At 38.6% G+C, this 22,920-nt stretch overlaps 1 protein-coding gene across 9 annotated transcripts in view; it reads left to right on the forward strand.

The window, feature by feature from the left end:
• Positions 1 to 22,920, forward strand: part of LOC122716462 (homeobox protein extradenticle) — a 69,009-nt gene that overhangs the window by 3,789 nt on the left and 42,300 nt on the right. The window lies entirely within an intron of this gene.

Consider the following 22,920-nt stretch of genomic DNA (forward strand, 5'->3'; position numbering starts at 1 on the left):
TCTCTCCTCTTTCCTTTCTCCTCTCCCCTTTCCCTCTCCCCCTCCCCTCCCCCTCTCTTTTTCGTTTTTCCCTTGCTAGTTTTCTTCGTTCTCGCGGCGAGGGTGGTATTGTGCTGGTTGAGGGTTCGACATTCCACGTACGGTGCCCGTTGTGTACGTTTCTTTGATAAAATTGAGAAAAAAGAGGCATGCTATCCTTGATTACGAAACGATGGTCGTTTTATACGTTGAAAAAGCATAAAATAATCGATAAAATATTCATAAAGTTGGTTATCTTTTAATTTAGTATTTAGAGAAGTAAATTCATTCGATCGTATTGACGTTATTATTCATTGAGAAAGAAAACAGGCTCCACTCGTGTATTAATTAAAAATTCAAGGTTGTCGTAATTATCGATTACGTATCGGTCGTTTGCATTTTTTACGTATGTTTTCTCTTTGCGGAGAATCCTACGTGTAAAAAAAACGTCCCGTTCTCTACGCAATTGTGTCCCCGCTAATTGCTGCGGACACGAACAATATATAATATTTGACAAAACATCAGGGCTCGCCCTGAATGCCCACCCTTAATTACATTCATGAAAGAGCTCTTTCGATGTCTGATATAGAAAGTGAAACGGTGTCGAGAAGCGTAAAGAGGATTTATGTAAACAAAAAAGGCGTCAAAGTATGATGAGCACACTCAAGAGGATGAGTCGTTTTAATGGTTCTATATTCTTTATGAGTCGTGCTAAGTATACACGCGCGTTCTCGCCCATGGCACATGGGCGCGCATATACGCGTAGGTCAGGCCGAAGGTACGGAGAAAAATTGTACGGGGTAGCAGAGAGTAAGCGACAGGGGATGAAGAGGGAAAAAGAGGCAAGGCTTGTAGTAGAGTTTATGGGCAATGGCTGACGAGGCAGTGAAAAAGTACTAAAACCAAGAGGAGCAGATAAACGCTATGTTAAGCAGACCGTTTTACCAGCCATTTAATATAATCGGCTCTCTCGCGGAGCTCGGATAACTTCGGATCAGGACCGTACCAAGTCAGATTTCTCCCCATTCTCTCTCTCTCTCTCTCTCTCTCTCTCTCTCTCTCTCTCTCTCTCTCTCTCTCTTATTCGCGACCGATAAACGTTGTGTAGCAGCTTGTACTGATATTACGAATGTTACACTAGATTTTTATTACACCTGCCGAGAAATATATATATATATATATATTTTTTTTATCTTTCAATGATTCATTCATTCGTTTGCGCACAGCGTTATAAAATAATTCGAAATGTCACGAGGAAATCACGTATTGAAACAGAAAAATGTATCTTTCCATTCTTCGCTCGGCCGAGAGATCTATTTTTAATGGACTGTATTCTCATTTGAATATCTCGTATCATGACCGATTGCTTCGTTGCGTTGTCACGGTCATTCGAAACAGTTCTCCTTCGAAACGCGTTGATCTTTGAAAACCTGTTTTGGTCAACCCCGTTTAGGCCGATTTCCCATGGGATGTACAAAGATCCCTAGTTGGGAAGATAGTTGGGAGAAAGAGAGAGGGGTGGGAAAGGGAAGGAAGGAGAGAAAGAGAGAAAGCTCGAAAATCCGCGGGATTTCTCGAACCCGCTTTTGACCAACCCCTAATCCATTTTCTTCTTCTCTTTCTTCCTCTCCTCCTCCTTCCACGCTCAGAGATCTTTTCTTTGAATAGTTCTTCACAGCGGTGGTATAATCGTCGACGCCACATACCGTGATCTCCTAAAAATATTCCTCACCGCTATCGACGTAGATCCAATACCAGAAATACAATCATTTCAAGGCGTGAAATCTCTTTTCTGAGAAGTGGAATTTTTTGTTTTGTATTTAATTTTTTAAAATTCGATTCGAATCGAGATTTAATGAAATTACACTTATATAGCAAGGATATATATATTTTTCTAAATATTTTTTGTATTTTTTGATAATATTTCGAAGATATTTCGATGACGAAATATAATCTTTAATCCTTTGCGAACGATTTTTTACTCTTTCGATTCCCGACAAGTCGAGAATATTTTCTACATAATATAAAAACTTATATATTAGGAATAAGCAAAGATATTTGCTATTTTATAAAAATTTTCTCACTATCAAATGTATACCAGAATTAAATTAATTAAATTTAACGTAATTTAATTCTAAGGGTGACATTCGTCTGCAAAGGATTAATATTACGTAACCTAAAACCCGAACCACAAGCTCACTAAGACTAACTTTAAATACGTATAGCTTTGAAAAAAAAATAAATTCACAATTATATTTCTATTATATATCGAATACTATCGCAAAACAAAAAAGAAGAAAAATTAAAAAAAGAACGTGACGAAATTCCCAATAGCCCATCTTCTATTATTGGAAAACTAAATTCTAAAATAGCGAATAGTTAATTCGCAAGAAGGATCGCGTGTGACCGTGTAATTAATCAAAGAGTGGTCGTTATCGATTGCTAGCTTGGTTGTCCGATTGGCGGTCAACTTTATTTATTGTTTGTCAGCGCGAGTAACGTATACGCGAGTTTCGAAATACAACTTGACTGCAATCGGTTATGTAGCAACCTCCCCCTCACCCCCCTCCCCATCGCCCTTCCCCGTCTCGCTGTCAACTCTTTCCCTATCTCTTTCGATTTATCGTCATTTAATTAAACCGGAGCGGGGACTGCGTCGTCGCATCGACGCGCGACACCGCATTACACACCGTATTTCTGAAACTGCTACGCCGCGGTCGTGTTGTGCCGTAACAATTAAAAATCCATATTCAATTTGGCCGCCTTCCAGCGGTAATTCTGTTTTATTTCGCACATCCACGCCGTAAGTGTTTCCGTAAGTGACCTTTCGGTCGGGCCAATCTCGCTTTTCCTGCAATCTTGAATAATCGCGAATTAATTGCTTTCTTCGATGCCGAGCTTTAAATTGCCACTTGATTTCGAATCGGTGGCGTTGTTTTCTCGCTCATCGTGAAAATGAAAAGAAAAAAATAAATGTTATTTTATAAGGGTTCAGAAAGATTGGTTTAACCCTTTCAATTCCTCGATTTCGCTTATATTGAAAATTTGATCAGTGATAAATACACGATGATCACAGAAATGGTATGCTGTTGTATTTTTTTGTAATATTTATTTAGTAATTAATTAGGTGTAAATATATTGTACTTTATATTATATTACAATTTGTTATTACCGGAAGCGAAATGTAAAATGTAAAGATTAGAAGAACAGTTGGTTGGAAACTAAGGGATATATTGTAGAAATATTTTTTTTTGAAATAGGCTTCGAATTTTAATGCATCGTATCTTCTTTACGAAAACGTCGTAAAAAGATATTTTTTTATCATGAATAACCGATAAAGAAAAATTGTATCTACTTATAATTATTATTATTATCAAATTTTTTTTTTAAAATGTAAACATAAAGATAACAAAAAAATATATATTAGAAGATAATAATAACGTATAGAAAAAATATACGTATGTTATACGTATCCAGAAAACAACGAAATTACGAAAAGTTGAAATACAAATGGAATTGAAGATCTTATAGAACCGATAGATGCCCTTAACTTTTTATTGAACGCGTTCGAAAAATAATTAACGAGCTTGTCTACAATTTTCTTAATGAACATCATCCTCTGATAAGAGTAAATTGTATGTTCTACGTTAATTAGATGATGCTCAGTTTAATTAAAGGATTGCGCAACATATCGCATATTTGTTTGTCTCACGCGATTTTACACGCTATGCCTACGATAATTTAACTTATATAAAGTTTCCTTCCGAACACGTAAAAGTTCGTTGTGTTTGCACTTCTTTCTCTTTTCGTCACACTTAAGCATCTGTTAAAAAAATTCTTAATTCCCTGTAATCTCTTGCTATCGCGTCTACTGCAAGATTTACTATTTTCTATTTCTAGCTTCGTATTTCAATATAATTGCAATGATGATTTAACCGTAAAGATTATTCTTTCACACTTATACACTGAATCATTCAGAAATCAAACTTCATTCGTTGTAAATTTTTCACTGTCATTGGGTCGGTATTGAAAATTAACCGAGCCTGTAAGAAAATTAATGATTCATAAATGTAAATAAAAAAAAAAAAAAAAAAAAGAAAAAAAAAGGAGTTGATATAAATCATAGTTTTATTTCCAAGATAAATAATCGTCACTTTCTTATTCCTATATAATTATTTTGAAATCGATCAAATATGCCTCGTATCCGTATTGAAAAAAATCCTCAGTTTCTCGCAATCTTCCTGCCATCGCGTCTCACTGAAAGATTTATCTTCCATTTGGAACTTTCGTACCGTTCCAGTACAGTTGCAATCAATTACAATTACCAATGTCTCTTATTAGCGATTCTATATAATGTTTCTTCGTCACATAGGCGAGCCGCTAAATGAAGCATCGCGTTCGAGAAGAATTAATAATGTAATTTACTCCGTTTGACGTAACACGCGCCGTACATTATGATTAAACGCGCCATTCCCTGTAATCTGATTTACAGAGAAGTTATTATTATATATAGCGGATTAAAATATTCACGCGTTATCTCGTTATTTTTTAAGTAATTCGAATTAGAGAAATTTTCAGAAATTTCTTCTAATTAATTCATCTCGCCCAAATTTTTATCTGCGCGATTTATTACGATGATCATGCAGGGATCATGCACGTTTCTGATATTTGCTCGCTGGGCTCCAATGGTTGGCGAAACGTAGAAGAAAGGTAGCGTCGGTTTTCCAAGAGATGACGCTTCTCATCCCGACCCCAGTTGGAATGTCGTTCCCCTAGCTTCGATTTCCTTTTCTTCTTCTTCTTCTTCTTCTTTCTCCTCCTTCTCCTCCTCTTCCACCTCTTCTCCTTAGTTTGTCCTTTTCTTCTCTCCCCCTTCTTCCCCATCCGCGGTCCTCGCATGCAGATGGGTTCCAGCAACCAAGGTGAACCGGCTTTCCTCTTCTCTCGCTCTCCCTCTCCCTCTCCCTCCCTCTCTCTCTCTCTCTCTCTTTCTCTCTCTGCCTCCTATCTTCCCCTCTTTCTCTCTTTCTCCCGGCACAAACTTCTTCGACCCGACTAACGAGATTTGTCCGATTCCAGCCTGTCGTATTGTGCACTGATTTATTACGAAAAGTTTTTAAGGTTGCACACCGAGCTTCGGTATATTTACCAGTGGACGCCGAGGTGAGAGCTTTTACTTAACATCGAGACGTTTCACGGTGGTTCCTGTTGCCACGGGAAAATGCTCTCGGGGAAGGGGTTTATACGATGTTTCTTTCTGCTCGAACGATTGCACAATACGTAGTAGTGTATATTAGTATATAGTGTGTCTTTGAAGAAAAGCAAATTTTTTCTTTTTTTTTTTTTTTTTTTTCTCCTGTGAAATTTTTAATAAGAGAAATAGCAATAGGTGAAATAAGATTTTTGAATGTGTATGTTATATTAGTGACACATTTGACATATTTTTTAGAATTTAAAGATTAAAAAAGAAAGTTAGAATATTGTTGGCACGGAATATTTTTTCTAAAGTTTGTCAAATTAAATTATTGATTAGGAGAAAATTCGATGCAGCTATAATTGGAAATATGTATTTTCAAATTTTTGAATAGTAGTATGTATTTTTTTTGAGTCTTTAATTTTTTTTTTTAAATTTGTAGCACGATTCCATAGTAGAAATTTTAATGTATCTTTTAATTCCTAATGAAATTTGTCTGTAAATACTTTATTATATAGTTACAGTTGTGTATATAACTTTTTCAGGTTTAATATTTTTTAACTGTAACTTTGCATCGAAGTGTTTATGACAAACTTTATGCATTTAACATTTTCACTTATAGATTATACTTATTATACTTATAGATTATACTGAAATATTCTGCAATATAATTAAAAAAAAGGAAATAATAAATTACTGTACATAACAATATATCAAATATTACAATTTTAAAAATAACTTTTTTAACGTTTATAATTATTTAATGCTCGATTCTTCACTATTATTATTTATTATTATATTAAAACGTACTTACTACTAAAATATAAAATATGTATCCAATTATATTACATTATATATACATTTGCATAATTGAAACGACCGTGTGCAATTTTTCAAACGATAGGAATATCCAACTACTTTCCATTTATTACAATTCCTACAATTATCCCCTTCTAACCTTCTAAAATTTGATCAGTGAATCGCGTAGAATGGAAAATCCGGATCGAATTTTTCGAAAACGATGAAATCCGGGCCAGATTTCAGGGAAGAAGCGTGTAAAAGATGAGCCATTCTTCTGTTACCGCACGAAACATTCATTCGATTCACTCGTTGCAATACACGCGTGTATATTTATAGGTGAAGATAAAAGCTTATTGCATTATCAAGCAATAATGTTACCGTAATGCCCGGCCCGGCATAGATAAGATACACGCGCATTTGTTAACGTGTTAGAGTTGACGTAGGCGTTATTGTTCGGGAAACAGGAGGATTGGACGCCGGTGTTTGTGAAAATCCAAAAATACACGGGAGGGAAACGAGATAACCTTGCATCGTTGATATTTTTGGAACAACCTTACGTTCGACTTATTGCCGGCCGAATATTACCGACGTGTATACGTGTCTCCACCTCTGTGCCCCATGTTACACGCACGTACACACACAAACATATATATATATATATATGTATATACATACACGTGCGCGGTATCTTCCTTCGTTCGACGAGAAGCGTAATGGATGGCGAGAGAGAGATAGAGAGAGAGAAAAAAAGTATCGTATAAAAGATGGCGCGCAACGATCCGAGCCGGCGTAAGTAACGATACTCGGGGAACAAAAGGAAATCCAAGAGAGCCGAGGAGGCATTGTGCTGTCAAGTCGTACACGACAGTTACACTGGCTGTCCCGTTAACGGAATTGCACTTAAGTCGCTTTAATTGCGCCGAGTTACTGACCGGAAGTCGTCGTTATGGTCATCGCCCTCGCGAAAGAACCTCCCCTCCCCCCTTGTGCGCAATCTCTGATCGATACCAAAGATCCTACCTACCAGAGATCCTTTGATACACCGTTCAACGTACAATTAACGCGACGTAAAAAGCATTCGCGCGGGAATATAATATACGTAGTACGTTGGCGGCGCAATTATTGCATATACTATACCGCTCGATTTTATCGCGGTTCGGTCAAAGCGTTAACTCCATTATCGATGTATTCTAATTCACGAGTTTGTTTTGAACGTGTGCGCGGGTGTTGGCTAACGAGGATTGTATGAGAGGCGCGCGAGAATAAGATGATAGGAAGAGGAGCACGTTGAATCGGATTTTATTATTGCGCTTGATAATTAAATCAGTTTTTGAGATCCGTTTATATCGAATCTTGAGTCTCGCAACGTTTATATTTATAAATACACGTGGATGAGTAATTTCTCGAATCTCGAGAAACGAAATTGCGTAACAGATTTTTAATCGTATATATATATATATATATAAATGGTATAAATAACAAAATGCGTTTTATTTATTTAGAAATATTTGACAATTATTTTGTCGACGCGCGAAATACCATAGAATGACCATAGAAATGATCAAGTTTTCTAAAATCTAAAATTATTTTCTAAAATAATAATAAGATCGATCAGATTGGTTATCTTTTTCGAACCCCGTTCCAAATTCCAAATCCTCTATCTCGATCCGAATCGTTTTAATCGCCGTTTATAATCGGCAACAAGTATCGTCCGATAACAAGAGTCACGGAACAAGCGGGAGTGGAAGGGGTGGAACGAAGAGTTCTCGAGAATTTCTGAGGAGGTGGGAAACGAAAAACTCGAAAGGAGTTTGGAAAAATAAACAAGCGATCCACTTGGGTCGTCGTACCGCGCGATAAATATCTAAAACCGGCAAGAGGCCCCTTTGCGGAATTCATCGTGCGTGTTCGAGTGCTCCTCCTCGTACGTGAATCGGCGGCCACGCGTGTGTTGCGCAGGGGGTCGATTTAACAAACCATACGTTACGCCACGATAAAATCTCACAAACCTATAAACTTCGGGGCTCGAGCTAGGTGCGGGTACGTTATATCATAAAAATCCAGTAAAATAAGCTCGTAAAGCGGGGGGAAGGGAGGTGGTGGAAGGAAGAAGAAGGAGAATGCGACGGGAGTTCCGCCATGTCCGCGACGCAATACACTCTTTTCTGCTCGCCTCTACGTGCTCTCACGTGCTTAACACGCGCCTGCGGATATACGTCATCCTGGCCCATACGCGTCTACCTCTACCCAATCGCTCCTAATAATTAATCTGAAAAATATATAAACGTATGTAAAATTTTCGTGAATACAGATACAGAATTAGAATTATTCTTTCTTCTTCTGGCATTTTATGCTACTTTGGATATATCATCGAGTTTATAGTAATCAAATTTTAATAATAAAATATTTAAATCGAATATAAGGATTAAAGTACGTTTATCTTGCTTATTCTCCGTTTGTTGTCAGGTGCTAAAATTCCAAAGTATCTTTTTTTCGCGAAACTTAATAACAACTTCTATTTTCTTTTTTTTTTTTTTTCAATTACTTTATATCGTTACTTACTAGGTACATTGTACGTGTATAACGAAGAAAGTGTTGCAACAAAATACGATTTTTGATGTTGGACGCGCACTTTTTTTTTTTTTTTTCCACGCTTACCCTGATTATCTCGGCTCGCATATATCCGAGATCTTATGTCCTCTCTCCGGTAACTCTGGCGCGATCTATATAGACGAGAGAAGAACGATCTTTCGAGAGGCTAATTGGAAGACTCTCGAGGGCTAATGTTGGCCCCGGTGTACGTACACCGGAGGTCGGTATTCTCTTAATCGTATGGTAATTCTATGGAGATTGCATGGGGCGAAGAGAAGCTCGTACCGTGGATCGTTAGGCCCTTTTCGTTCCCGATGGAATATAACCTTGCCCTTTTTTCTTCGATTCATTCGTCTCCTCCTCCTCCTCTTTTTCGAATTCTAATCAGTTTCTCTTTTCGGGTCATCGGTTCCTTTGCCCGAATCTTTCTTCTTCGTTTTCAACCACGATGCTTTTCTGCAATTGCAAAATATAATTAATTTATAAATATGAGCGAAGAGAAAAGATTTTATTGGAATATTTATAGAAAGGTTTAAGATTTTCATTCATTTCAAACTGGTTTACCGAGTATTTGCAAATTTCGAAAATCTACTTTGAATTTATAATTTTGTTGTAATTGAAATTTTCTAAAGAAAAGTAATATTATTTTACAGATATAAATGCATACTCGTTTATTAGTGTGCACTTAGATTATCACAAAGACAGCCAAGAAAATATAATTCTTCGAAATGAATAGTTATATAAATCAGAATTAAAAAAATTCTAATATTTTTTAAAAGAAGCAAAAGTACTTTACTCGAACTATCTCGTGGTTATTATTCAAAATTGAAAAGAAATTTTGATTTTCTCGATTATCACCATTTCCTTAGAACCCTCTGTCGCGAACTTATTGCAAAATTCATCCCACTAAGTAAACTCAACCCGATCTCTATGATACTAGGCGTGTAAATTTGGGACGCGTTCCATCTCTCGCCGCCCCCTCCGTTCGAGGGGTTAGACGTACGAGGTGACGGTTGAATGGCGTCCCACCCTCGAGAATAACAATAACCGCGCGTTCCTTGGCACGAAATAAGTATCACCAGTTTGTTTGTTGCCTCCGTTCGTGGAAAATCCAACAAGACACGCGATGTCGACCTTCCTTCTCCGCAGCCCCCGCGCCTCGGTAAGTGTGCAACGCCTCAGTGTATACGGTTTATTACGTGCCGTACATACAGCGGCCAACCGTTATCGTATTAATTTAATTCCATTTCAATTCCATCCGGGTACAAGATGACAAGAGAGTGACAGCTCGTCCTTGAGCCGAGCATCGTACGTACGTACGTTCTCCCATTGGAAAACCGTATCAGGATAATTTTATAGGGGGGGGGGGATGAATTGTGCGGTGGCGTGTAAGAACGAACCTTTCTCCCTTTCTCCCTCCCCTTCCACTCTTATAACATTCTGTATCGCGTGCGCGCAGTTAGTTCGTCATTAATCGATCGATTCGAGGCTTCGTTTTATCGCGAGGCTTCGAACGCTCGTTTAACCCATTACTCGATTATCCACCCTCTCTTTCTCTCTCGAATCGAAAAAGATTTCTAATTTTACGTGAAACGAATTTTCGTTTGTATTATTATTATTATTATTATTATTATTATTATTATCGATACGCTCTTTTTTTGGACGGAGATACAATACGATTGGATACAATTAGAATTCTGTTAATGCCCCAGTGATGATTGGAGGTGCAGCTTACTCGATGCACGCTTGGATTCGTGGAATAGTTGCGAAACGAGGGAGGGAATCCTCGTGGCGAATATCGAGTGGCGCGTAAAGAGCGTAGATCAGGAGGAGAATAAAAGAGAGGAAGGAAAGAGAGAGAGAGAGAAAAAGGGTAGGGGAGTGGATATACACGAAAGAGGTTCCATCTCTCCGGGGTGAGATGGGAGATTTCATTAAAATTCATGAACCGTGCGCGACTTGTGCGCCTCTCTCGTTGGTGGTCTTTGAGTTTTGCGCGTTACGAAGAAGCGGGCCACAGAAGCTCCCCGACATTCGAAGGCGGTATCGAAGGCGGAAGACGCAAGAAGCGGGTGGATGGAAGGTGGAAGGTCGGTGGGGGAGGGGAGCCGTTGGGACTAGGTGGAGCAACGTTAGCTATGAATAATACAGGGAACTTCTAATTGCGCGAGACAAAACTCGGGTATAGTTGGAAAGTTTCCCTTACCTTTAGCGACGACCAGAAACTTTCTCAACGCTCCACCGCCCAACTTGTTTCTATCCCTCCGTATATACGCGCGCGCCACTCGTCTCTCGTCGAAAGTCACCCCCTCCCTTCCCGCGCCGACAATCTTCCCCTTCGACTTTTCTCGCCTCCAACCGAAATTTCTGTACCGTGGACGTGACTCGATTCTCTCGATTCTACACATTCTCTCTCCCTCCCCCAAGTTTGAGGAGCTTCGCGGAAGAGGGAGGAAGAAGATGTGGGATAATGCAGAGACGTTCGCGCCATTTGTATCGTTTGAAGGATATGAAGGATATATAATTCTCGAGTAGGAAAGAATAAGAAATTGTCTCATAGCGCAGTTTTCAAATCAACGAATTTAATTTGATCGAGATTGTGGAACGAAGTTTCACATATACTGATCTTATATTTAATGATTCTTTGACGTATTGATTTATTCGATGTGAAAGAAAGATGATGCAAGAAAGAATATGAAAATGGAATCTGAAAAGATAATTTATTTGCACGAAACGATTTTCATTTTCTTTCAATCTTCTCATCCATAATTCCAAGATACGTACGTCTTATTATTTATTTTACTCTGTAAAATCCTTGCGAGTGATAGTATGAAATATAGTGCATTTCACGAATCACACACAGTGTATTAGGAGCAGTCACGCAAACGGTGGACAAACGATTCTTTCCCGAGTGTTATTTGCCGAATATTTTGCCAGTTCACGCTCGACCTTTGACCAACGTGCAATTCTGATTTCATCGTCGAGCGAAGATCCGAATGATTATTCGTCGGATCGTTTGTTTGGAGCGAGCGAAAAAAGGAAAAAAAAAAGAAGAGAGATAAAAAAAACGAAGAGAGAGAGAGAGAGTCGTAGGGGAAGAGATAAACGGATAGCCGTTTCGGTTTCCAGTCCCTCTCTTTTCCCCGGTTTCTGGCATGGAGGTACTGGCAATGAGAAGAGGGATATCGTTTCCGCGGGGAGGGGGTGTGTTCAGCCCCCGTACTCAGGGGTGGCTGTAACCTCGCTCGTAAAAACACCGTAAACTCGACAGCAACAGGTCCCGTGTGTCTGGTACAGAAACGGCGCTCGAATATGACGTTTCGAGTGCACGGGGCGCCCCCGTTCTCGATCACGGCCCTGCCTTTAATCCCTCGCCTCGGTATCGGTACTGATTTTCTATCTGCGTTGCCGCGCGCGAAAACGACGATAGCAACCGACGAAATCGTTGCTCGCCGCTTGATTTTTATCTACGCCGGAATAAACATTCCATAAAAATTGCACGAAGAGAAAGTGAAAATATCTGATATCAGTTAATGCTTCGAGCGAAATATATACGAATTATTCTCGATAAATGACATAGCTGGTATTATTTTTCTTCTTCTTCTTCTTTCTTTCTTTCTTTCTTCCTTTTTTTTCTTTTTCGAAGAGGTAGGCAGAGGTTAGGGTTACAAATGAAATTGTGTAAAAAGGTTCGGTAAAACTTCGAGGCGAACGTGATTATATATACAATGATTATTTATAGTTGTTTTCAATCTTTCTCTATATAATATGATTTCTTAATCCTCTTGAAATCTTTGACAAATATTATCCATATTTAGAAAAAAGATTACGAAGAAGAAGAAGGGAATTTAATGAATCTTTCCTAATATTTTAAAAAATTCTATGTCGTTCTTCTAAATCGCACCCACAGCACATTTAAGATTTAAATACGCTGTTTCGTTGATCGAACGGGGGAATCGGTTTGTTACAAGAGTCGACGTGAGCCTTCTCTTCTCCGGCAGCGAGAATTTTCACGACGAACGATTTCGAATTCTCGACGCGTAAAGAGTCTGCGGCATCCTGGCTGCATGCATTATGCATACATAGGGGATACCACGAGAAAAATGTCTCTGCAGCCGCGAAAGAGGGTTGCGTTTACGTGCCTCTACCTACATGTAGATTCTTCTTGCGTTGGGATATATATATATATATATACGTGTTTTCGTACGGTGCACAAATTTTTAATATAATCGTCGCAACGTACGGGAAGATAACGCATGAATTTTTCCACGTTCCCGTAATCACGCCTTTCTCTCATTGCACAATTTTTCGAAAGAGGGAGGGAAAAAAAATTTTTTTTTTTTTTCGCCGCTCGACGAGATTAACCGCTCGAAAGTAATTGGATAAGAATCAAATTGATCGTTGGCCGCTACGTAACGTTCGTAAGGTTATCGTTTCGATCGCGGTTAATCGCGGGAACGGGGCAGGGCAAATTGAAAAATTGTTGGGCCGCGAGATTCCACGGATTAAACGTATATATATATATATATATATATTCGGCCAGCGACGGTTTCGACCTCGATACTTTCACAATGGTTTTTCGACGATTTGATATCGAGCGCCTTGCCGGCCGACCCCCCATTCGATGAGCGACTGGCGGGGATGAAGCTGAGCCGACAGTGGCGTCGGACCACCCTTCCTCAGGGACGGATTACCCTCTCTAGTCCCTCTAGAAGCCATGCCTGATCTCTATGGCTCCATTAGAGCCTCCACCAAGGACCGTATTATCCGATTTTTTCCTTTGTTCTCTTCCCGCTCGCTATAATCAGAATGGCGAAAAATGTGCCGTCTTTGTGAAACTCGTTTCATAAAATAACTTTTCAATTTTTCAAACCGTGAATGTAAAATGAAAGAAGTAAAATTTTAGAAAATTCAGATTTAATATTTAATAAATCGGTGGTAAATAAAATCTCTTTTTTACTCCATTTTTTTCTATAGAATTAAAATATATTTAATTAAATAATCACAAGAATATGAGATAAGATAATAATATCATTTCAATTATGAAAAACTAGTGATGATACTTGCAATTGAGAAAAGACTTCGTATGACGAATATTTCAAAATGGCATTAACAATTGTCGAATTTTTGAATTAATTATCGAAATAAATATAATATAATTTTATATCTTGAGTTTTGTACGAGTGTGGTGAACTGAACGAGAGCAACGGGCCCCTCGCATCGGACACGTCCTTTTGCTCGCTTTTTAATTCTTGCGAACGAAACGAGTTTCGAGAGAGAAGTTTCACGATAGTTTATAGATGGCGGGAATAACGAGATTGTCTCTCGGGGCGAAGTTTTCATCATCGATACGTTTAGCGTGGGTTTTCGTGTGTTAGAGCCGCGCAAGAGGGTGTACGTCTCGTTAGTTGGAAACCGAATCGGGGGCGTGAGAAGGTGAGGGGCAGTTTTTCCAATGGTGATGCACCGACACGAGGCGTGCGTTTATGACGCCCACGGGAGCCACCGGCATGAAAATGAAACGCGAAAGTCTCCTGTCCATCCCCGAGAAGGGGATACTGGAAAAATTGCAGATCCCGTTAAAGAGTTCGGAGAGAGAGGTTTTTATGATTTTTTTCCTCTTGCAAAACTTGCTTGTGTTTTCTAACTCCCCTTAAAAAATTAGTTAAAAAATCCAACGATTTTTAAAAATTCTTCCAACTTACATTTGATCTTTCAAGATCACCGATCAATATCACCTTATTTTATTTGAAATCCAATAAAAGGAAAATGATATCGATGAAATTATCGATTTCTTTTTTTTTGATATTTGTTGTTTTCATTTGCAATTAGATTAATAAATATATTTATTATTTATAACGAGTTCCATATATAATTGATATGGACAATTTTACGATAATCGGACGTACCCGCAAAACTTCGGCCGACCGTGCGAATATGCTTGGGAGATTTTCCAGGCCAAGTGTCACCGCGTTATTCGTAGGATGCGCACACCATAGATCATGGTGTTTTCAACGCTCACAGCCGCGTTTAACGCACACGTACACGAGGCTGTGCACATGGGAACGCCGCCGACTGAGTTATTTTCTGACCATTGCCTCTTGTCCTCCCTATATACGAGGCGCGCTAGTGTACAGTTTGGTGCACCGCGGATACGCGGCTGAATCTACGCGTATATCCGCGTGCATATACAAAAGCCGTGTGTGCTGATTCTGGAGTTGACAAACGTCAAAGATATGTTTAGAGAGAGGTATCGTCGAAGAGGCGCGGATCGATCGTGCTTTGGAATGAGGAAGTCGATGAGTTTTAACGATATTCGATGAATATGATAAAATTTTTGCGAAGGAAAAAACTTGGAGGAGTTAATCGTGTCCATTTAGGGAAAAATTATTCTTTTTATAATACGTTGAGCGAAAAATAGATTTTTCGATTGTCGAGTTTGGTTTTTGCAAAAGATTTCACATTTCGCGATAAATGAATAAAGATATCGTTTATATTTATTCGAATTTTAGCAAAATTGTAGAAATTGAAGGTGAATTAATGATTTATTATCTTCTCGTGGAATCAATCAATGGATTGATATAATTATCTGTCGGAAAATTTTTATACGTATTTGTATCATTGATATATTTAATTTTGATAAACATTAAGAAAATCTCTTATCGTTTAGAATTTTTTTATCTGATAATTACAGTTTATATATAATATTCAACAATATGAAAAAGTATAATTGCAAAAAGATTTTCTTCATTTTTACATAACACATTTTTCATATTATAAATTATAGTATAAATTTTCGATATTTTATATAAAGATATATTGATCCGAGATTTTAGATTATTTTATATATAATTTCTTTTTAAATTAGAATATATCTTGTCAAAGATAAACATACATTTACTTTTCAATGTTAATATATTTCGCATTCGTATAATTCGAAAAGCTTCACCCTTTATGAAAAAGTGGCTACTATCAAAAATCTAAAGAAACTTTATATTTTTCCAATATCTAATATATATTTATCTAATATTTTTACGCAGTAATGTATCTCGCATTCGTATTTCATTTCGCGTTCGTATAAATCGAACGCTTTTCTCACCCCCTGCGGAAAAATGACTATTAGTAAAATCTGACGAAATTTTATATTTTTTTGATATCCAATATATATTTATCCAATATTTTTAAGCAGTAATGCATCTCGAATTCGTATTTCATTTCGCGTTCGTATAAATCGAACGCTTTTCTCACCCCCTGCGGAAAAATGACTATTAGTAAAATCTGACGAAATTATATATTTTTTTGATATCCAATATATATTTATCTAATATTTTTAAGCAGTAATATATTTCGAATTCGTATTTCATTTCGCGTTCGTATAAATCGAACGCTTTTCTCACCCCCTGCGGAAAAATGACTATTAGTAAAATCTGACGAAATTTTATATTTTTTTGATATCCAATATATATTTATCCAATATTTTTAAGCATAATGTATCTCGAATTCATATATTTTATTTCGCGTTCGTATAATTCGAACGCTTTCATCCCCTTCTGAATACAAAGTAGTGCGTGTTATCAAAATTCGATGAGATCTAATTTTTGAATCACCCTGTGACTACGATGGATACATAAACAATAGTCCCGACAGTAGGAGCATGCATTTGAACGACGTTTACAACACACGCACGATTCTTCGCCTAGGAACACGAACGCAGACGCTCACCTATACCGGGTGGCTCGAAAGCGGTGTGGTAGTCGACGCGAGAGCCACTCGATCAATACGCCACGTTGCCTCCTGCGCCTCCACCCCCAGGAACGTCGCTCTACCCCTGTCTCCTCCCTTCCTCCTCTCGCTTACGAGCCAGCTAGCCCTCTCTCTCTTTCTCTCTCTCTCCTCACCCCCTCGTTCCTTCTGCTCGATGTGCTCTGCTCGCCTCCCACTCTTTGAAAAAGGAACGAGAAAGAGGAAACGTTTCCTCTCTCTCTTTCTCTCTCTTTCTTACTCTTTCTCTTCAAAGGAAATACTCCGCAACTCAGCAGGATTTTTCTACCCAAGGAAATAACAAATATATACATTTGCACGAGCAGATTTTTACGCGAAATTCACGGGACACCCGCGAACGATTCGGTAGTAAGGAGGTGGCGAGACGAGACGAGAGTGTGGAGGAGGTATCTACTTCAATCGGTGGACGTTTATACGATGGAATTAACCCTTGAATATTTTTCCCTTTCCTTCGAAGGGAGGAGGGGGATGAAAGGTCGCCATCGAGGGTATAAATATTTTCCATCCATTGCTCTTTTTTCCCCTCCTCCTCTTCTTCTTCTTCTTCGTTTCCTTCTTTCGGAAGGAATTCCTTTGAAGAGAGAATGGCCGCCGTTTCGCAGCGATTCAAAATCTATTTAAACGTCCTCGATTCTTATCGCAAGTTTATTCCCTCGTTTGCTATTTCAAGATCGTTGGAACGAGATTAAGCTCCCTGTGACTCTTTGGTCGAAGTTGTTGTAAACTCCCTCTTCTCCCTCCCCCTCTCCCTCCCGCCCCCATGTTCAGTTTCCCCAAGTCAGGTTGCAAGGAGAGACCGAATGATTTACGCACACCGGTCGGGGAACGGTGTCTGCGAATATATACCGGTTTACCGGTTTCTCGCGGATGCTCGCCTCCGCTTGTTGAAATAAACCAGGTTATAAAGTCATTAGGTATCATAGACCACGAGGTTGGTAGACTTTAACTCCATACACTGGGTGGTGTACACCACCCAGGCCGCCTCCTCCCCCTTGTCAACTTCGTTCAATCGATTGCCATTCCTGTTGAATTTTACAATAGGTTTAAGTATAAATCGACCTCTATTTTTAATCAGCGTTCCACTTACACGGTGTATTGTTGTTCCATCGGTAACAACATTTCTCGTTCTCTGTCGTGATTAACCCCTTATCCCCTACCCCTCCTTCGTTGGAGGTAATAATTTTATTCGCTTAAAAGCCTCGTTCCTCGTTTGTCGGCCTGTATCGATAAGATGTATTGCGAGAGTAATATACAAACTGTTCTTAGTGGTCGTGAATTGTATAAACTTTTCCAACCATCCCTTGAGAAAAGAACGATAATAACGTGTGCGGGGAGAACGATAACTTTTACCTTTACTTTTTCTTTTTTTTTTTTTTTTTTTTTTTTTTTTTTTTTTTTTTATATACGTCCAGTGTATCGCGTTAAAAAAGAAAAAAAGAAAGAGGGGAGGGGAGAGAGAGGAGGGGATAGATATTATGGTCGGGGAGAAACGAAACAAGAGCAAAGAGTAATGGGTTTCACTAGACAGAATACGGTCCTGACCATGCGTGCACGGAGCTGTTTCTACCCTTACGGACGAGAGTGGGTGTACGAGGGAGGAGAGGGTGGTATGGGGTGTACACATTCGGTACACCTGTGCTGTATATTGCGGAAAAGCCGGACTTGCCAGGCAATAAGAATTTCTTTCTCGATCCGCTATCGCTTTCCTTCTCTCTCCCCCTCCCTCTTCTTTTTCAACCCCCCATTTTCCTTTAATCTTGCAACGTTTCCTTAATACTCCTTCTTTCTCTCCCCTCCCTTCGCGTATTTATTCCTGTCTCTTCCTCCTCCTCCTCCTCTCCTTCTTTCTAAACTCCGTTTATACACACTGTATTCTTATTTTATCCTTTCTGTTCTGGGTAATGAACCGGCGCTTCGTTCTTCTGCCTGTTCGTTATAACCGCGTTAATGCAAGCTAATCTCGTATCGTAACGAGAAACCTTTTGCCGCGGGACAATATTTAAAAGGATTATCGAATGAAAGGATTATTAAATTGACTTCTTTCCCTGTAATAATTAACATTTTTGATGTATCGTGTTTTTTTAATTATCGAACGGATAAAATTGCAGAAAATTTCACGTGAACTTCGTATACGAATATTTCTTAAGAATTTTTTTTAATTTTATAAATGTATTTTTTTATTATAAATTTTTTTATTATAAATGTATTTTTTATTATAAATTTTATAAATTTTATAAATGTGAAATTGAACAGTTTCTGGTGGCTGAGACTAGTGATAAACAACGACGTGTAAATCAACGACATAATAAGCGTGACAGGAATTGGATCTAACAATGAAGTTTAAAGTCTTTTTTATCTTTCTTTTATTTCTTCAACTTTGTTCTTTGGCTTCATCTGAATAAACGATTGAAATCGTTATTTTATTATCTGATAATAAACTTCAAGCATCTCGTATGTATCATCATGAACTCATAACATTAAACACACAAATGCGAATTCTTCTTAATTCTGGAATTAAATTAAACAGAGAAAACGTGTTGCAACGAAACACGACGATAATTATTCCAATTTTTAATTAAATTGCAATCATCGTTATTATAAGAATGCTACACACTGTTAATAATTGCCATGTTTCACCGCTCCAATAACAATAATTCCACTTTTTCCATTAAATTTTTCACATTGAAAAAAATTTCCCTTCCTCTGGAATTCTCAAATTCTAATAAGATCCATGACATCAACAAAATCCTAATCCTCCTAAATTCTCCTCATTCCAAACTTTCGATCGATACAAGTATATATATATATATATATATATATAGCAAAGCGGAGGCGAGCCATAACACACCACCAACGATTTGCTTACCACCATCCATCGAGAGGTGTGCGTGGCAAAGTAAATTTCGACCTCCGGATCCCGATCCGCGGCTCCTCGTTAACCCGTCGCGGATATCTTCGGCCGTTATTAAGCTATTAAAAAGTCTAGTTATCGTCGTCGCGGCGTACACACACAGGAGACAAGTCCTCGAGGGTTTCCCAAGCAGGAATGCCACTTCAATAACGAAGCCGAGGCGGAGTCGAGGGGCTTAATTTGCCTCGAGACGCCGCCATCTACCGCTCTCCTCTGTACATGCATATACATCTCTCTGCGTACGTGGACGCTTTTCCACTCTCTCGCGTGTGTGAAACGTTCCCGTACGCGGCTCTGTGCGCGTATGCGCGTGTGTACGTGTTACTCGAGCCGGATCACGAGACGGGCTTGTGTACGTTTCCACGTAGAGTACATAGCACGCCTAGACCATTTTGCAGCATTCCTGCCATTCTAACATCCGCGTTTCATTAAAAGATCTTGCCCGACTGCTTGGTGTGTGGCACACGGACGGAGGGAGAGAGGGAGAGAGAAGGTCGTATCTCGAAAATAAGAGAGGGAAGAAGAGGTGGAGGCCACGTAAGCTCGAGTCTTGGTCCCGAGATATTTCTGCACGATGTAATCATTTTGCTTGAATATATTAACAGTTGTATTTTTCTTCTTCTTCTTTTTTTTTTTTTTTTTTTTTTTTTTTTTTTTTTTTAAGAGAGAGGAGATTGCTTCTAGCTCTTTCTCGAAGAAAGAAAAATGTTCGATTTTTTTACGGTGCAACGATTTTGGCGCTCTTTTTTTTCGTGGAAAGTTCTCGAAGGAATCGATGGGTTTTGAACGCTTGAGGATCGGTGATATGATTTTTATAAGGATAGACGAATTATTGTTTTTGGTTAGTTTAAATTATTTCAGGTAAAGTGAATGTATGTTAATTTATATATGTATATTTTTCATTTTCACGATGATGTAAGACTGTATAGAGAACTTGAGAAACTTTATTCCTTCTGATATTTTTCCTCGATCGTTCACTTATTTCACGATTGAAACGATAAAAGTTTTTAACACTGTAAAAAATGAATTCAAAGAAACAGCAAGTTTCGCGATAATGGATATACGTTTGTCAGAAAGACGTAGAATCCAAGTGTATTCTATTAACTCGTAGGTTCCCAAAAGATCAAAAGTTATTTTTATTTGCACACGAAATTACTCGCATAATTTCTGAATTAATATAAAATTCGTATTTACATTCATCCAATGTACTTACTATAAATAACCATCGTGGTTATTCCCGTTTAACATTAACGTTAATCACACGCGACGCACGTTGTGAAACACGATTTCCCCCTCGCGTTGAAATCGAGAAACAAACGCGTAAGAAACAAAACCCGACAGAGAGTTGTAATACAATCGTCCCTCTCGGCGGTTAAATTAACGCGAAAAGTGAGAAAATTGGCTGGAGGATGGAGACACCCGTGATGCAAAAGCTATCGCCCCTTCTCGCCGCCCATTTTATGGGGTGCGGATTGTGGACCGCCTGCCATCACCCTGAGCCCGAAGGATAAGATTTTCGAAAGGATATACAGCGCGCGGGAAGGGGCGGGGAGGAGGCGTGCAGACGCGAACGCAGCATTGCCGGTAATGCGGCATAATACTCCGTAAGGGGGTTAAGAGTAATTCCTGCCGGCCAGGGGGTCGTCCCTTTCGACGTTTACGACGTGTTTTACGCGATCAAAGCGAGCCGTAACAATTATTGGACGATTTCGCGGCCGTAAAATTTTATTCGACCCTACAGCACAGCCTCTGCCGGCGACCCTCCACCCTCCTTTCTTTCTCGCGTCCTCGCTGGAGGGGGATGCTTCTTGCGGCCTTCTCCTTATGCCCGTTGTCCTTCCTACGATATTTCTCGTGATTTTACAGGATATATAATGTAACAAGGGACGGGGATCTTCGCGAGGATTTATATCGCGACTATTTCTCCTTTCGATTTAGTTTTTGCCTCCTTCTTACGGCGAAGGTCTACGCTTTGAATGGCGGAAAAAGAAATGTTTCGGATCAAGTGGGTAAAGGGATCATCGATCTTGGTTATTGGATTTTTTTCTCGAAGAAATGTATATTTTTTTTAAATGTTAATATTTAAATGTATAAAGCGGGAAATTTAAAAAATTGAATTAATCATTAGTTTTAAACAAGTCGGAAGATAATTCGTAAACAATTTTTCTTAATACTACTTGTTAAAATTGTTTTAAAATATAAATCCGCCCCTTTTTTTTTTCTTCAATGATGGTACAAAATTACAAGATCGTCCCATAGTAAATTTCCACTCGACGATTTGCTAACTACGACAAAGGATGCACCATTTTCTTCTTCTTTTACATCCCCTTTACATAAGCCTTCCTCTTCTCTTACGCCTTAAAAAAAAAAAAACTTATCGAAGAGCAGAAATATCTCTCGCGAATGTCATTCGGCTCGCAGCATGGCGCCAGACCGATGGAGAGAAAGAAAGAAAGGAAGGAAGGGATAGTCGGTCGTTCGGGACACCCGGTACACGCGGGGTTTCGCGCGCGCTCTACGTATTTGGCCGCGTTTTCTCCTCGAGTTTTGATTTACGGCGATAGTGGAAAAGCCGCGAGCCGCGGGGGAAAGGGACGGAAGTGGCTCAAGGAAGGAAAGAGAATGATAAAAAAAAAAAAAAGGAAAAAAGCGAGGAGGAGGGAGAAGCCTCCCGAGCGATGGCGGAACAACGCGCGTCGAAGGGACGCGAGGAAAGGGGGCGGAGGGAGAGGAAACATGGCCGCGAACGCGAGAAATCGTTCGAAACACGATTCTTTTTCGGCGGGCAGGAAGCACGAAATTGGCAAAGCGCGAAGAAAGAAATCGTAGGAAAGTTCTCTGGCTCGCGCGAGGGGGACGAGAGGCGCGCCCGAACCGGAAGCGCGGCGCACCCTGTCGTCTATCCGAAACCCGTTATTATTATTCGCGAGGAGGAGAAGGAAATTCGGAATATCAGGCCAGATCAGAAACTTTTCGCTCGCATTTTTTTTTTTTTTTTCCTTCTTTTTTTCTCACGCTTGGGAAAACTCGGTTATTTAACATTTAATATTTTTAAAATTATATTTTATTTATTTAAATAGTTTAATTAAAAATATTGATTTGCGAAATCAATGATATAAATTTATTTATTTTAAATTATTATAAAAATAGTAATTTGTGGAATTTTATTATTTATATTTAGATTATTAATAATAATAATAATATTATATTTTATATTTTTAAATAAAATAATAATTTTTGAATGATTAATTTATTTTTTTAATTCTATAAAATTTAATTTATTTGTATTGATTGATTATAAATCATTAATGTTTATATTTTTAGTTAGGTTAATTTTTTCAATAATTATTATTTATAGAATTAGATATATAGATTTAAGAATATATTATATAGATCGATTTTTTTATTTAATAATCTTGTTTTTAATTTCAATATATATATATATTGATTTTAAGACCAAAATACACGCGTGTGCAATGCCGTTGGATTAAAATAAATGATGTGTATTTATACTTATTCGTTGTGTGTGTGCGTGTGTACGTGTGTTTCGTTTTTTCTCTCTCTCCCTCTTTCTGTTCACTCGAATCACAATCCGTGGAGGATCGGAGATTGCGTATCACGG

Source organism: Apis laboriosa, unplaced genomic scaffold (assembly GCF_014066325.1).
Source record: "Apis laboriosa isolate Shangri-la unplaced genomic scaffold, ASM1406632v1 scaffold45_cov149, whole genome shotgun sequence".
NCBI lineage: Eukaryota > Metazoa > Arthropoda > Insecta > Hymenoptera > Apidae > Apis > Apis laboriosa.